Source organism: Dipodomys ordii, unplaced genomic scaffold (assembly GCF_000151885.1).
Source record: "Dipodomys ordii isolate 6190 unplaced genomic scaffold, Dord_2.0 Scaffold12, whole genome shotgun sequence".
Lineage (NCBI taxonomy): Eukaryota > Metazoa > Chordata > Mammalia > Rodentia > Heteromyidae > Dipodomys > Dipodomys ordii.
This window is the reverse complement of record NW_012267228.1, coordinates 12,625,152-12,641,813: the sequence shown is the minus strand read 5'-3', so window position 1 is coordinate 12,641,813 and position 16,662 is coordinate 12,625,152.

The following is a 16,662-nucleotide window of genomic DNA, read 5'->3' as shown; positions in this document are numbered from 1 at the left end:
GCACCCATAACTCTCTGGTCCCATATCTGCATGACACAAGGAAAGCCAGCCCCTCTCTCAACTCAATCCTTTGCGCATGCATTTCCGTCCCAGGCTTAATTCTAGGAGAAGACTTCTTGGAGAAGCCTCCTTCCGGAAGTCTGCCTGCCAATTTTTGGAGGCTTTAAGGCTTATTTCTTCTCTCTCTCTCTCTCTCTCTCTTTCTCTCTCTCTCTCTCTCTCTCTCCCTCTCTCCTCCAGCTTTCTTTCCACCCACAAAGTCAACGTGCATTGCAGAAGGGCCTGAATTTAATTCCTGCACCCGAACTTGCCAGTTTTGAGGCTGCACTGTCAGTCACTCTTAGGAGGTACAGAGATCACTTCAAATCCAGCTCAGACTGGGGTCTCAGAATAAATAGAATGAGTTCATGAGACAGAGAGCTGGGGGGAGGGAGGGTCTAGAGTATTAGTAAGGATTCTAAGAAAGCAAATGCACCACACTCTGTAGTGACAAAGCCCTTTAAGAGCTAGCAGAGTGATAGACTGACAACTTGCACATTCAAGAAATAGGGTATATACCCCACCCCTTTCCAGGCCCCCCCCAATCATGGGGGCTCTTCACTCCTAGAGCATCAGGGTACATGGCGAGGAGGCCATGCTGCAAACCTTAATCTACAGACACCCTCTTTTCTCTCTGAAAGAAGATACAGACACCCAGTGATTCATTATGAAGGCAGAAAAATTAATATGCATTTAACCAGATGCAAAAGAAGAACTTTGGAACAAAGGCAGTTTAAAAAAAGGCATTTGAATGTCAAATATTTCTCGTGTTCTTCCTGCCCTGTCACAATGAAAATGCTTTCCTTTTTAACTGCTCCATTTTCAATAATTGTAGGGATCACAATTTCAAATTAAACATTCTTAATAAATCACAATGGGTTTGGTTTACTTGCTTCCTGCTTTTTCCCCCCCCCTCCCCAACTAATCCCCTTTTCTGCCCCACTCCCCACCTTTCACCCCCAACTCTGTTTGGCTGAGCAACTTACCTTTGTTGACCTTTCCCTCTCTCTTTCTCTCTCTTTCCTGTTTTTGGGGGGCTGGTGGTGCTGCAGTCCCTGTACTGAGAATATTCTTCTCTTCTTCCACTGTCACCCCCACATCAGCAGGGGAGAGCCTGATGCCCATCTTCCCCCCATCTTTGGTGAAATATGTTTGTGTATCTGTTATTGGTTCTTTCCCCCCCTCCTTTATTCAGAAGAACATCAACAGAAATTCCAACACACCCAGCTCAGCAGCTGAGCTGACTGCACACATTAGGAATTCTTAAAGTGCAGAGAGAATGTTCACAAGCACTCTTTTACAGAGGCAAAAGTGACATCACGGGCTTCTTCATCACCCCCCTCCTCCCCAACCCCACTTCCCAACATGGATGAGGTTTGCATGGCTGTTCCAATTTAAATGTCTCCATTTACCACCCCGAAGAGATGATTTTTTTTCCTAATATCCATCCTGCATACTCCATCTGCGATTCTCCCAAACAAGCTGTGTTCTGAGTCTCTACCAGGCAGGAATTAGGAAATGTCTGAAGTAGGATCTGGGGGAGGTCAAGCTTTGCTGGTCCCGAACCATGACAGTTTTAATGCTTGAAAAAAAGCTGGGAAATTGAACAGGGAAGATGAAATAAAATGTGTGCCTAGGAGTAATTTTTTTGCTTTCTTATCCAGCCTGCGGATGGGTGCAGATCACCTTGGGCAAGCTCAAGTTAACAGTCCTCAAGAAACCAGAAGTGAGAAACATCCACTCTGTCCACAATTATCTCAGGATTACTATCTTTCCAAGCTTTCGGCCTTCGAGTCTTGTGTGAACAGAGAACCAGATGGGAGTTTTGGGGGCTAAAATGGATGCACCAATTATTTATAGATTCGGACTAAAAAATCATGTGAATCGCCTTCTGTGGAGTTCCATCTTCCGAGAACAGACTTGAAATAGACAGAGTTTGTGCAAAGTCTCAGAATCATTTAGAATAATCCTCAACATGATATTACAAGTAGGGAGTGGTGGAGTGGAGCCTAAAGAATTTCAGAAGCCCCTTCAAAAAGAAAAGCAGAGTTTTAGAAGAATCTTCTGGAAATCTTGGAATGACACCATGGGGTTTGATTTTGTTTCCTGTTGGTTTTAGTAGCATTGACCCTAAGCTTTTTTTTTTTTTTCTTGTTGCAGATGACCTGACTATGTAGTATGGGAAGATCACTGCTAGTATCTCAGAGAGAACACCCCATGGTTATGGAAAGAATGAAAAAATAAAATATAGGCCCTCTGTTACTAGTTACTGTGTGTATGTACTGTGTGAGGAAGTTTTCATTTAATTGTGTTCTTTTTTTCTTCTTCTTTGATCATGGGGTTTGAACTCAGGGCCTGTGAGCTGTCCCTGAGCTACCAATCTATCTCTTTGAGCTACCACTCAACTTCCCCTTCTCTGGTGGTTAATTAGTGTTAAGAGTCTCAAGGATTTTTCCTTTCTCAGGCTGGCTTTGAACCTGTATCCTCAGATCTCAGCCTCCTAAGTAGCTAGGATTATAGGAGTGAACCACCAGCACCAGGGCATTTTATTGTTTTAACTTTGACATAAATTTAGTTTTTGTTTGTTTCTTTGTGGAGGGTGCCGCCAGAAGGCACCATTTTTATAGGGCCTCATGCTTGCTACTATACTTGAAATACTTTATCCATTCTGCCTCGTATGGACCGCATACAACCAAAAGTCTTTCACAGTTTACTACATAATAACAACCTGGTTGAAAGAGGTTAAGGAGTGTGTCCCTGGTCATCCCAAGCCCCAGCTCACAGCCTGGGGCAGCACCACCCAAACACTGCTCATTCTGCCATGATTCAGAGCTGAGAAGTGTCACCTCCTGTCATTACTCAGAAATCTAAAATTCAAGATGGAGAAAATATTTAGAGAAGAGTTCAGGTCATTAAAACTTTCTAGGGTTGGGGCTGGGAAGGTAGCTCAGTGGTAGAGTGCTTATCTTGCATGCATGAGGCTCTGGGTTCAATTCCCCAGGACCACATAAGCAAAAAGAAAAAAAGCCAGAAGTGGCGCTGTGACTCAAGTGGTAGAGTGTTAGCCTTCAGCTGAAGAGCTGAGGGACAGCGACCAGGCCCAGAGTTCGGGCCCCACAACCGGACCCAAAAACAAAACAAAACAAAAAAAAACAAAACTTTCTACGGTTGCTTTTTCTTTTTCATAGCCAAAACACCAGTTTAGAGGACTCAGAGAAAAAGCTCTTTAAATTTGTTTTTTAATTTCCCTTGTAACCTACAAAAGACATAGATAAGAGTCAGATGACTATTTCCAAGGTTCTATGTTCTATGTACAGACTCATCTGGTCCACTAGCTATGTAAAAAGCTTGGAATGAAGCCAGGCACTGGTGGTCCACATCTGTAATCTTACTTAGTGGGCTGAGATCTGAGGATGGCAGTTCAAAGGCAGCCCTGGCAGGAAAGTTCCTGAGACTTTTAACTCCAATGAACCACCAGAAAACCGGAAGTAGAGCTGTGGCTTAAAGTGGTAGCCTTGAGCAAAAGAGCTCTGTGATAGCTCACAAGGCCTGAATTCTTGAAATGAACTCACATTTGGGAACAGGAATTCCTGAGTTGCGATGTCAGTTCTAAAACAAGCCATTTGCACTTTTTTTTCTTGTATCCAATTGAAAGTATGTAACACCATTACACATTGGGGAAATCAGTAACTTTAACGGGCAATTAATTTCCTGTCTGCTTGGATATCAAAAAGCGAGTGTGTCACTCTGTCAAACTGGTCCGGAACAGAAAACTGGTTAACGGTAATTCTCAGAGGAAAAAGCCGGCAGCACTGTTCCTCAGGTGAAGAGTGAATTCCAGGGTTCCCTTTCATCCAACACGGGTGGGTACAACAAACCAATCCCAGCTATTGGAGAGGAGACGGGGATTAGGGTAGGTCCAGTTTCAAGGTGGTTAGACCCCCCCCCATCTCAAAAGCTGGATGTGCTGGCCTGTGTTCAACATGCTCTGTGGAAGAGGTAAGTAGGATTATAGTCAAAGGGCTAGGGGTGTGGTTCAAGTGGTAGAACACTTGCCTAGCAAGTGTGGGGTCCTGAGTTCAAGCCTCAGGACCAACTTAAAAAAAAATCCCTTACCACAATTCATTTTCCCACTGCAGGGCTTTCAGTGCTGCGGGCTGTGGGCATGTGTGTGCTCTGTCTCTTCCATGTACTTGCATTGCACACCATCTTAGACCCGCCTGGACCCCAGCACAAAGTGAGCATTAGCATGTTGCATAGTGGATGTGGGGACCATTGTATTTTCTTATTTAGGAAAAGAAATCAACCTGAAAACCTGTATTATGTCCTATGTAAAATGGAAGCACATCAGCTCTTGTTATGTTTTCCTCCCCTGAGCCGGTCTGGCAGGGCGCCTTGGGCTGTAGACAACAGCCAGGGTTTGCCAAGCCAGGATTGCTTGATTCGGTGCCCGTTCCTCTTGGGGCTGTAAACATCCTGCCCTGGAACCCTTCAGCAACCTGTAGCTAGAAAACTCCCCTGTGCCCTAGCATGGCTAGGGAGACTGGAAAGCCTGAGTCACTGCCCCAGCAGGACCTGCGGGGTCCTGGACGGGTCAGATGTTCAAGCTACAGCCACCTACTTGGCCCCACTTCAAAGAGAGGACTAAACTCATGGTGAAACATACCACACAGAATCAAGGGTAGAGGAGGGCAAAGATGTGTGAAATGGCCTGACTACCCACGTGACACTGTCAGATGCTTACCCAGCATTCTCTCCCAGAATGCTCCAGGGTCAGGTCACATACCCAGTGTGACACAATGTGGCCCTCTCTCTCACTGGCTGAGCTGCCCTGGGAAATGGGCTTGGCACCTGGTATTATCATTGGCTAACTAGGAACAGAGCTGTTAAGAATACTGAAATCCTACAAGACAGGCTTAGCAGGACAAGCCTTTAATTCCAACATTTGGGAGGCAGAGAGAAGAGGGTCTTGAGTCTGAGGTCAGCCTGGGTTACAACCCAGCCAATCATCTTGTATAGACCACCCCCGTAATCCGAGGATGTGAAGGAGGCTCTCCCAGAAGAACCCCAAGGGCAGGTCCAGAGCTGGCCTGCTGTCATTGACCACCTTATATCAGTCACGAGCTAGCTTGTTTGTTGTTGTTGTTGTTTTGACCATTAGTGGGGCTTGAACTCAGGGCCTAGAGGTCTCCACTCAGCTAAACTTCGACTATCCAGCTTGTTGAATTAGAGTCTCAGGGACTTTCCTGACTTTGAATCTTAGTCCTCGGATCTTAGTCTCCTGAGTTGTTAGGATTATAGGTGTGAACCTCGGCGTCCCGCCTGCTAGCTAGCATGGTGGAGCTTTTCCAGGCACACAAATGAATTCTACAAAGCCTGAGTGCCAAGTAAATAAATAACGCACTGAGTGTGCCCACTCATCAGTAGGCCAAACTAGATAAACAAAGTGAAACAGGGGTGAGGCATGTTAAGGAGCCAGGATACAAATCCAAGTGCTTGTCCTCACAAACTCTTGTCCCTTAACCTGGACATCTCAGCAGGAGAACCTGAACGGTTGTGTCATGACGACACAGAGGAATTCCCCCTGGGAGCGAGCCACTCTGCCTCGGATGCAGCTGTCTTCACTCAACTCCAACGTCCTCCTTGAGGGTTTGTGAAGAGCAAGAGCAGCCCAGGACGGACGAGGTGTGTTCATCACCTCATCAGTTACTACATAGAAATCACTTTTCTTTTTTCCATTCTGAATAGAACAGACCGGGCTCGGCTGTAGGATCAAATGGGACAGGGATACCATTCACAAATCTTGAGCCTGAGTCGGCAGCATGCTGTTCTGACATTTGAGAACTCTGGGCGAATGGCAAGATGGAACTCTAGGGACTCTGAAGGTGGGAGGAGACATTTACAACATTCAGCACTGAACTTCTTACTGTCAATGCACCTTTCCTTTAATAACTCCTATTAAGGAAAAAAAAAAGCTGCCAGGACGTTGTTTAAAACAAACAAACAAAAAAGCCTGCCCGAGTGTGTTAAAAAAATAATAGTCAAACCACTGGAAGTGTGATTCTTATGTTGCAGTCACAGATCCCACACGCTGCTCTGTAATAGTCTTCTAAATGCACATCAGCTTCTCTATCAGCCATAACACTTGAGTCTGAATACTGACCTACAACAGGTGAAGACTTCTATGCAGTAGAATAAAAGCAGTTTAATTTTGTTATGGGAAAATGGAAAAGAAAGAGAGGGAGAGAAGAAGCGAGGAGGGGGGGATATGGTGGGGGGGGAGAGAGATCACGGGGAGAGACCAGAGTACAATCACTCCAAAAGTATCTGAAGACATTGCTATTGGATGTGTGGCTTATAGATAAACACCAGTATCACCTAGAGCCTGTCAGAAATCAGCCTCTGAGGCCCAGCTGGTCTTATGAACCAAACTCTGCATTTTCATCGGATGCCCAGACAATTTGTTTGCACATTAGAGAGGCTCCCTTCTATAGGCTTGGGTTCTGCTCACCCTTGGTGGGGAGAGGCCGGCAAGGGCTGGTGCAAACAGAAAATGAAGTTGTAAGAGATGAGAATTATCCAATTTTCCTAAGAGGTTATCCTGTCTGAATTGTCTGGAGGGGAAGATAACTGCTGGGGAAGATGAGCAGGCTGTGGCTGCAGTTACACACTGTGAGGCGGCCAGATGTGGAGATGGGAAAGTCAGAACAGCGAGAGAGAGAGAGAGAGAGAGAGAGAGAGAGAGAGAGAGAGAGAGAGAGAGAGAGCCAGAAAGCAAAGCAACACTGTACAGACCCAAGGCCAGATGTGGAGGCCGCGCAAGGCCGCTGTGCGATGTGCGGGCAGGAAAGCTGGCCTACAAGATCAAAGGCAAGAGGACTCTGAGAGACAACATTTTGCTCAGCAAACAGGTCCTCTGAAGGTGGAGAGGGCACCATTCACACAGACCAGATGTTAGCAGCGAAGGGATCTCAGAACCTGCCAGCGGCTGGTCTAAGCATGGCAGTCAGATCTCATGGCCTGCCAGACACCCCCCCCCCCCCCACCACACACACACTCATCACAGATACCAGCCTAGAAGCAGATGGGAAGCAGGCCCACTGCGGTGGTGAGGTAGACACAGAGCTCGGTCCCCCGGGGGACTGGAACAGATGACAGGGTCCCCGATGTCTCTAAGAGATTCCAGGATAGAGCGGATTTTGGAAAGGACCGCCATCTTGCTTCATGTTCAGCAGTTCAGGACATCCACAAGTGCTGCCCCCTGCAGGTCTGAGGTGGACCTGGGTATTACTGTTGAACAGCACCAATGGTGGCTGTAGCGCCACTTCCAACACTCTCCCAACACTAGCCACCTAACGGAGTCAGTTATGGGTGCCTCTTCAATTGAGAATCTTCCACAAGTACAAGCCGGTTTCCTCTTAATTGCCTATCTCCCCCCCACACACCCACACAGAGATTATTTCACCAATACTTTTCAATATAATAATTATTATTTTCTTTTATTCTTCTAGATGGCACATTTCCTTAAGGCGGCTCAATGACCTGTGTCACTGCCCAGCAGAGTACCCCAAAGGCCTGTTCAGATCTGGCAGCCACCTCTCTGTAAGACCCATTGCTTTGTGCAAGTCATTCCACCGCCCCAGGGCCTCAGTTTCCCCATCTGCCAATCACTGAAGATCCTAAGGAGATGTGGTGTAGAAAAGAATGACATGGCTCCTCACAGCCCTCCCTTCCAGAAAAGCATAGCTGTCTAGAAGCAAGGGAGACTAACATATAACACTGTGAATGGCACCTTTAGGCCTTTGGGGAAGCACAGGCTTGATGGATAGTTCAGGTCTTGGAGCAGGTCACAGAATGACCCAAACCTCGGTTTCCTCATTTTTTAAATGGGGATTCCTATGATTCAGTGAGATAGTATATTAAGAGGGCTCAATGGAGCTGGGAGCCAGTGGCTCACGCCTATAAAGCCTAGCTACTCAGAAAGCTGAGATTTGAGGATCGCCATGGTGCAAAGCCAAGCCTGGGCAGGAAAGTCTATGAAACTTTTGTTGTTGTTGGTGGTGGTGGTGGTGGCGGTGGTTGTGGGGCTTGAACTCTGGGCTTGGGTGCTGTCCCTGTGCTCTTCAGCTTAAGGCGAGCGTTCTACCACTTGAGCTACAGCGCCACTTCCGGTTTTCTAGTGGTTTATTGGAGATAGGAGTCTCACAGTCTTTCCTGCCCAGGCTGGCTTTGAACCACGATCCTCAGATCTCAGCCTCCCGAGTAGCTAGGATTACAGGCGTGAGCCACCAGCGCCTGACTTTCTATGAAACTCTTATTGCTAAGAAAACAGCCAGAAGTGTAGTTGTGGCTCAAATGGTAGTATACTAACCTTGAGCAAGAAAAAGCTCAGGGACAGCACCCAGGCCCTGAGTCAAGCCCCAGGACTGGTGTACACATAAAACTCAGGGGAATAAACATAGTTGTGCTGGTATGCAGTATATATATATATATATATACAATGGAATTCTATGCCTCTATCAGAAAGAATGACACCACCCTATTTGTTAGGAAATAGAAAGACTTGGAAAAAATTATATTAAGTGAAGTAAGCCAGGCTCAAAGAAACATAGGTCCCATGGTTTCCCTTATTTTGCAATAACTAGTATATGTCTAGGACAAGCAAAAGGTCAAAAGCTATGTACATATGACCATATAAGATGATGCTAAGTGAAATAAACCTTAAGATAGGGACACAGGAGGTTTTATCTTTCTTGCTATTGTTTTTAATGTACTTAAAATGTACTATGTGATATTTTTGCTTATTTTGTATGTTCTTCCCCATGGTTTAACTCCTGCTCTCACTGTATTTGATTCTAGTGCCCTGCAATTTGTATACACATTTTCTAATTTGGGGAGGGGAAGGGAAATAACAAAATGCTGAAATAAATATAAGGTTGACCCATTGTAGCAATGAGATGTCCAAGACACTATGTTGAAAACCAACTTTACAACTTGGGGGTGGGGAGGGAGGGGTTGGAGAGGTGGGGAGGGAAGGGATGGTAGGAGAAAAACAAAGGAAGGGGTAACAATGCTTGATAGGAAATGAACTCATTACCTTACTCATGTAACTGTACAGTATCTTTACAATAAAAAATATATTTAATTAAAAAGGCAGGGCAGGAGCTGGTGCTAAGTAGGTACTCAATTAGTAAACAGGAAGTACTGAGAGGAGGATCCTGGGGTCAGGAAATTCTATTTGGATTCTGACTCAACTGCTTTCTGGCTAAGTTACCTGAGACATGCCACCTCAGTCTCCGCATCAGGAAGTTTCCTATGAGGACTAAGTAGTTCACACATGGAGTTTATAATACAATGCGGCACACAGGCCTCACTTAGTCCTTATTGATTCTGTTTTAACCACTGCTTAATTCCTTGTTTTCACTTTGCCCGGTGGATCAAGGAATATCAGTCCATACTCTGAGCAGAGACATTACTCCCCAATGTGAGGACAAAGTGGAAGGCTCAGCTCAGGCCACTTTCTCCAGGGAACTTGACAGTAGCCCCAGAGGGACCATAGAGGCCTGCGGTCTCACTCCTGGGCAGCATGCCAGGCTGGCCCGTTCACCTTTCATGCAGCCAGCTTACCTGCACAACAGGGAACTGCCTGGATCTGTTAGAAAGCCCAAACGAGCCAACACACACTGATGCACTCTGTAAATACATCAGTGCTAGGTGGAAAGCGCTAGATGCTCCAAAACATACGTGTACACGTGTGAGAGAATGCAACAGCTTTTCCTCTGTGTCTGTCTGTCTGTCATTCCTTCAAATGACTAGAGAAATGATATGTAAAGCCCTGTCTCAGATGGGGAGGGAAGGCACTTTAATTTCCGGTGGTGTAATTTCCGGGGTTCAGGCTGTACCATCAGCCATGCACCCACTTACTCAAAGCAACCCTGCATTTCTCTTTGCCAAATCTCCTGTGGACACTTCAAAGCCCAGAGACTATGCAGATGTCTAGGTGGTGATTTCCTTTGAACAGACACATGGGGTACCCTCCTAGGAGAGGGAAAACAGCCCCCCCAAAAGACAGTTGGGGTGCAGGAGAACCCAATCTTCACTCACCAGATGCTCAGCCACCTTTTGCCTACTGGGGCCTAATTCAACTTGAACCACATCTGCCCACCTTTTTTAAAAAAGTAAGGTTTCATGTTTTTCCCAGGTTGGCCTGCACTGCAATCATCCTCCTTATTCCTCCCACAAATCTGGAATTACAAGCGAGTACTACCATGTACACAAGTTGTTGGTGGAGTGGTATCTGCTAACATTTGAACTGAAACCCTTCCGATCTCTGCCTTCTGAGTAGCTGGGATTACAGGCGTGAGACACTTTGTCAGGTTTAACATTTTTAATTCAATTGAATCAAAATTCAACTGACTCCCAGGGGAAATTTCCCTGAAGATGTAGTCAAGATTTTTTTTTTCATCTTGGGCATCTTTAAAATTTTTTTTCTTGGGGCTGGGAAGGTGGCTCAGTGGTAGAGCGCTCGCATTGCATGCCTGAAGCCCTGGGTTTGATTCCTCAGCACCACATAAGCAAAAAGAAAAAAGCCAGAAGTGGCGCTGTGGCTCAAATGGTAGAGCACTAGCCTTGAGCTGAAGAGCTGAGGGACAGTGCCCAGGCCCAGAGTTCAGGCCCCACAACCGGACCCCCCACAAAAAAATTGTCTTTTGAGCTGGGTGTCAGTGTCTCATGCCTATAATCCTAGCTACTCAGGAGGCTGAGATCTAAGGATCATGATTCAAAGCCAGTCCGGGCAGGAAAGTCCATGAGACTCTTACCTCCAATTAACCACCAGAAAACCAGAAGTGGTGTGGTGGCTCAAGTGGTAGAGTGTTAGCCTTGAGCCGAAGAGCTCAGGGACAGTGCCCAGGCCCAGAGTTCAAGCCCTATGACCGACAAACAAGAATTTTTTTGTAGTATGGGGTTACAGTTCAGAGCCTTGTGCTTGGTAGGCAGGAGCTCTAGGACTTGCTTTGTGCCTGAGCCAATCCGGACTTAATATTTACACTTACTGTGTACTTGGGGTGACAGGTACACACCACCATACTCAGCTTTTTATTGGTTAAGATGAGATCTTCCTAACTTTTATTTTTTATTTTAGCCTGGGTTAGCCTTGGACTGCAAGCATCCCAGTCTCCAACTCCTTAGTAGCTGGGATTACAGACATGTGCCAAGGAGCCTGGCCTGCTTGAGCATCTTTGACATTCAGATACAGACACCGCGATCGAGGCTTTCAGGAAAGTTCACCTGGAGATTAAGATCACTTCTCTGAATTAAGAACTGGTTCATTCTTTTGAAATAAGAACTTACCACCAATGTATAACACTAACTGCAAAACTACAGATGAGGAAGGCTAGAGTATGTGCAGCTGACACCACACATATACACACACACACAGTGGCATGCATAGACCTTGGGGACATCCCACCCAGGCTTTCCACAGGCACCAGCCGGGTTCTGTGCATGGCAGGGATCTCCATCTGGAGGATGAAGGTCCCAGCCACACCCCAGATTTTCATCAACTGGGTCCTAAAACCCCCCATGTCAACCCAGGGACCTTTCCTTCCATAGGAGAACCCAGCCTGCTTACCTCCTCGGCACATGTGCTATGAGCCAGGCCCCCATGGTCTCTGTCCTTGCCATCCTGCCCTGTGCTGTATGGGAGAACAGGAGGGGACTGCTGGGGGCAGGGGGCCTGCAGGAGATCCATCCAAGAGGAGGACTGAGGAGGACGGAGAAGGAGATGCTGCCTAGATGGAATAGCTGTGCACTATGGGGAGGACTCTCAGCTGAAGGGAGGTACTGGAGGAGTGATGGAGAAATGACTCCCGCGAGCTAATAGAGCACTTTGTCCCTTTACCTCGGTTGTAAAGTTGTGTGTGTGTGGCTGAAGGCAGCCCTTCCTCCTGGGAGTGACTGGCTCAAGAGGATGGAAACTTAGAACCCGTGGTACCTAACCTTGAGACCAGGACTTAAAGTTGGGAAGGTGTAGGTCCAGTGCTAGAGAAACGTGTGAAGTCACATTTTTCAGGCCTCTTGGATCAAACAGCCCCTGAAGCCACAAGAAGCACAACTTTTCACTGACGTCACACATAGTTTGTCTCTCCTACAAGAGAGTCCTGGTCCTTTCTCACTCCCTTGTGGTACAGTAGCCTAATGCAATAGCGTTCACAGTGATCCTCTCTTACTTTACCCTAATGTCATGAGCTACTGATATCCATTTTGTGTTCTATTAATTTCTTATTTTAAAAATTATCCCAGTGGATAGTTCAAATAGGAAATGAATGGAGCTCTGAAAATAACAGCAGAATAATACAGGGATGCACCTTAGGTATTAGGAGAGAAAAAAATATCTGCATGTGTAGGTTGAAAGAAAGTGGTAAAGGATGAAGGCTAAAGACCCAGCTTGTACTTGGGGACTCATCTAGCATTCACGATGCTGACCAAGCACCTTTCCTTGCTAGGTGCCCCTCAGCTACGAAGACAGGACCCTGACCCCAGCCCCCGCTCTGCAGGCTGCCTCTGAATAATCCAAAGGCAGATAACAGGCAGGAAATCTATGAGTGGATAAAAACGATGGAGATGTAGCTTCCTTCCTAGAAGGTCCACACCTATGCAGAGCACCAAGTGCTTCTGGGAAAGGTCCTCCCAAGGCCTAGGCCCAGTGCATTGCAATGATGTAAAGGAGAAACATCTGAGGACCTTGAAAATCTCCCCAGGAGGACAGGGGTGGGGCAAGAGTGGGAATGAAGGGATTCCGGCCTGGCTGGCACACACATCACACTCCGCCTTTCACTGAGGATGCTCCCCACCTCATTCTTGCCCATCACAGACCTGCTGTATGGAAAACCCTACCCAGAAAGCCCCGGGGCTCAGCCATCGCGGTTATCCCCTGATGACGCCAGCTGTGAACTTGAAGGCAGCCCACGGCGATTCCCAGCACATCCCGCTGCGTGTGCACGTGTTCACACTGACAGGCTGCACGTGACGAGGACTTGAAAAGCACTTGAAGGACAGAATGCCTTATTTACCTCTTCCGCTAAAAATTAATCTGAGCATCTCTACAACCGCTAAAAATAGGCGCTTTTCACCTATTGTGAACTCCTCACAATGGAGAAAGGAACTAGAAGAATCAGAGATCTGAAATCTGTCACAGTAATGCACTTTTAACAGATCTGCTTTAGAAACCCGTATTGTCACAGATAAAGGCAATCTGCCCTCCAACAGTTCAGTCTTTGAACTAATTAGGTATTTGTCGGCAACCTAGGAGATTTTTCAATTGTGCTTAAAGTGCAATATACACGTGGGTCCCTGGAATGACTGTGAAGACGTGCTAGGAGGAGGGCATTTTATAATGAAAATTCACCAACACCTTCTTCTCTCCCTCTCTCCCCCAAGGCCAGGGAACAAGCCATCAACCCTTGGGGAGGGGTTTTGTGTTTTCCCGTTCATAGATGTGGTAGGGCCGATCTGGGGCAGAGAGAAACAACAGACCAAGAAGGAAGATCAGAGTCTTGGCCATTTTTACACTCCAAATTTGACACCAACCCAAACTCTAGCCATGCTTCCTTGGGGGGAAACTATGAATGGCACACAGGTGTAAAATTCCTATCATGGCTACAAACATTGGACTACATCAATGAGAGAGAGAGAGAGAGAGAGAGAGAGAGAACCATCTACAACCAGCACAACCCACCACACACTGACCAGAAGAGAAACTGAATTGAAAGCCACCTATCCTCACTGATGTTCGTTCAGGACAAACACTGGTATGGGAGAGGAGTACTTGTTGACAAAGGCCAGTGGTGATTACTTCATTCCCACAGACAGGGTTCTAAGCCCCAGAAGGGCAGGGACTGCTTGGGTTTTGTGCCAATACTCAAGTCCTGCAGCTCTTGCTTAAACTTCTTGCCCTCACTGCTTAAGGCCCACACCTCTACGTTCGGCTTTTTGCTGGTTAATTGGAGATACAAGTCTCTTAGATTTGTTTGCCACCCAGCTGGCTTGGATTTCTAAGCCGAACAGATCAGATCTCAGCCTCTTGAGTAGCTAGAGTTATAGGCATGAGCCACTGGCGCCCACGAACTTCCCCTCTGTGTGCACAGCTGAGGGAACAGTATGGCTGAAAGGGAGACACAGATCCAGGAATCACGAATGATGGTGGCTTTCTCAGAAAAGAAAAATATATTTTTAAAAATCTTGGGGCTGGGAAGGTGGCTCAGTGGTAGAGTGCTTGTCTTGCATGCCTGAGTCCCTGGGTTCGATTCCTCAGCACCACATAAGCAAAAAGAAAAAAAGCCAGAAGTGGTGCTGTGGCTCAAGTGGTAGAGCGCTAGCCTTGAGCTGAAGAGCTGAGGGGCAGCACCCAGGCCCAGAGTTCAGGCCCTACGATCAGACCCAAAAATAAATAAATTAATAATAAAAATCTGATAGTACTGGGACTTGAACTCAGAGCCTGGTTTAGCTAGACAAGCAGTCTACCATTTGAGCCACACCTCTAGCTCCTTTTTATGTTAGTTATTTCCAAGATAAGGTCTTGCTTTATGCCCAAGCCAGCCTGGGTTGTAATCATTCTATTTGCCCTTCCTTTTGTAACTGGGATGACAAGTACTCTCCTGTGTGCCCAGCTACTGATTGAGATGCTGTTTCTCATACTTGTCTGTCTGAGCTGGCCTTGAATTGAAATCCCTCAATCCCTGCCTCCTAAGTAGTTAAAATGACAGACTTGAGCCACTGCGCCCAGCTTGGAAAGTTGGTTTTTTGTTTTTTTGTTTTTAATGGAAGAAGACAGTGTTGCTGATCATTTCTGTACTATCTGTGCTGAGACACCCTGTCACTCTGTTTCTCTGACTCCTCCTTTTCCATCTGCAGCGTTTCTTCCTTCCCGAGTCCTATCCCCTTCCCTGGCCCCTCGTGCACCTCAATTTTCCTCCATGCCTTTGCATATCTGCACACAGCTATTTCCTGAATTATCATTTAGGACTACTTATCCCTTTTCAAAGAAGGGCATACTTATTCCTTATATATCTCAGGCTGACCTTGGACTTGAACTGACCTCTTGTCTCAGTCTCTTGAGTGCTGGCATTATAGGCATGTAGTACCATGCTTGCTTAGGATTTTTGGGGGGGGTTGTGTGGGGGAAGGTGTGAGGAGAAGATCTAGCTATCAGTATTATTTGCATTTAAAACAATGAGCTTGTAATTATGTCCCCACCAAAAAAAGGATTTTTGTGACAATTGAAAAGACATCTGACTTTACCTTAGAATATAATTTTAAAACCAAAGCAGGCTGCCCGCAGCCAGACCACATTGGTGTCTTTCAGCCCTGATACCAAGATGTACCCAGCGTAGCACTGACCATCTAGTAAGGGCCCTTCATGCACACACATTTCCTCCTTTCTGCTTCACACTCAATCCCCATTTCCCAGGTGGGCACACTGAGGCTCAGGAAGTCTGGCAGCCCATGGTCACAGATCTACGATGTTTGGTGCCAGGGGAAGATGCTAGTCTCCTGGATGAAAATGTGGGTTCCCTTCACCCTTGGGGGGGGAGTATCTTTCAGAAGGTAGATCTCCAAAGAGCTTTTGATTATTACATGTCCTACAATGCCACACAGCATTTTTAAAACCTGCCTGGGGAAAGGGTTTTGGAACCAAGTGTCACCAATGAGAGCTGGGCCCCCTCGAGCCCCCAACTATCCCATGTATGCATCATCACCCCGTTTGGTATTTGTACGCACGGATATGGATCCTACAGATCTGTCACCCTGGCACCTGTACCAGACAGATAGATGTGTGCCTTCTACCTACACTTGGAAGGAAACGCCTACAAGGTCTTTATTTCAACATTTTGAGATGAAAGTCTGAACCCCCCTCTTTGGAAGTCTTTCTGGGAAGGGTAGGAAGCACCCCAGAGACAGTCAGGGAACCATATTTTGTGCAACAGCAATCCTTCTAAATATAGACGCCACAGCAATGACAAGAAGGATGCTAGCTCTGTCCTTGCCTGACCCCGAACAGGCGGAAGACAAAGCTGCTGAGAGCGCTGTGTGTGGAAATCCTGCGCGCCCCGATTTAGCAGAAGGCCCTCTTGAAATGAGATTCTCACCAGACCTGCTTGGTTGCCCTTTGAAACGGACATCTTCACCTTGTCTTGGGTCTGCCTTCATAGGTACATAAATTCCATGGGCTTAGGACAATGCTTTTTAAGTCTCATAGATATCAATGTCCTTATCCAAACTAGGGCTTATCTCATAACATTTGCCAGACCACAGGCCAATTTCTTTATACACACACACACACACACACACACACACACACACACACACACACACACACACATATATAATATGCTCATCTTCACAGCAGAAACATAAAAGGGAAGATCAATAAACATTTCAGATTCATAATATAGTACTTCCTCTAGGTCCTTCTAAGTGGAAATGGTGCTCTTGAGAAAAAGGTGGACAGATCTCAGAGTTATTTTCTGTCAGGAGGCCTCGCCGTGCGCTTGATCGCAGCTGAAATGTGTTTTAATAAGGTCTTTCTGCTTTACAAGCCCAACTTGCTTTCCGCTTCAGCCC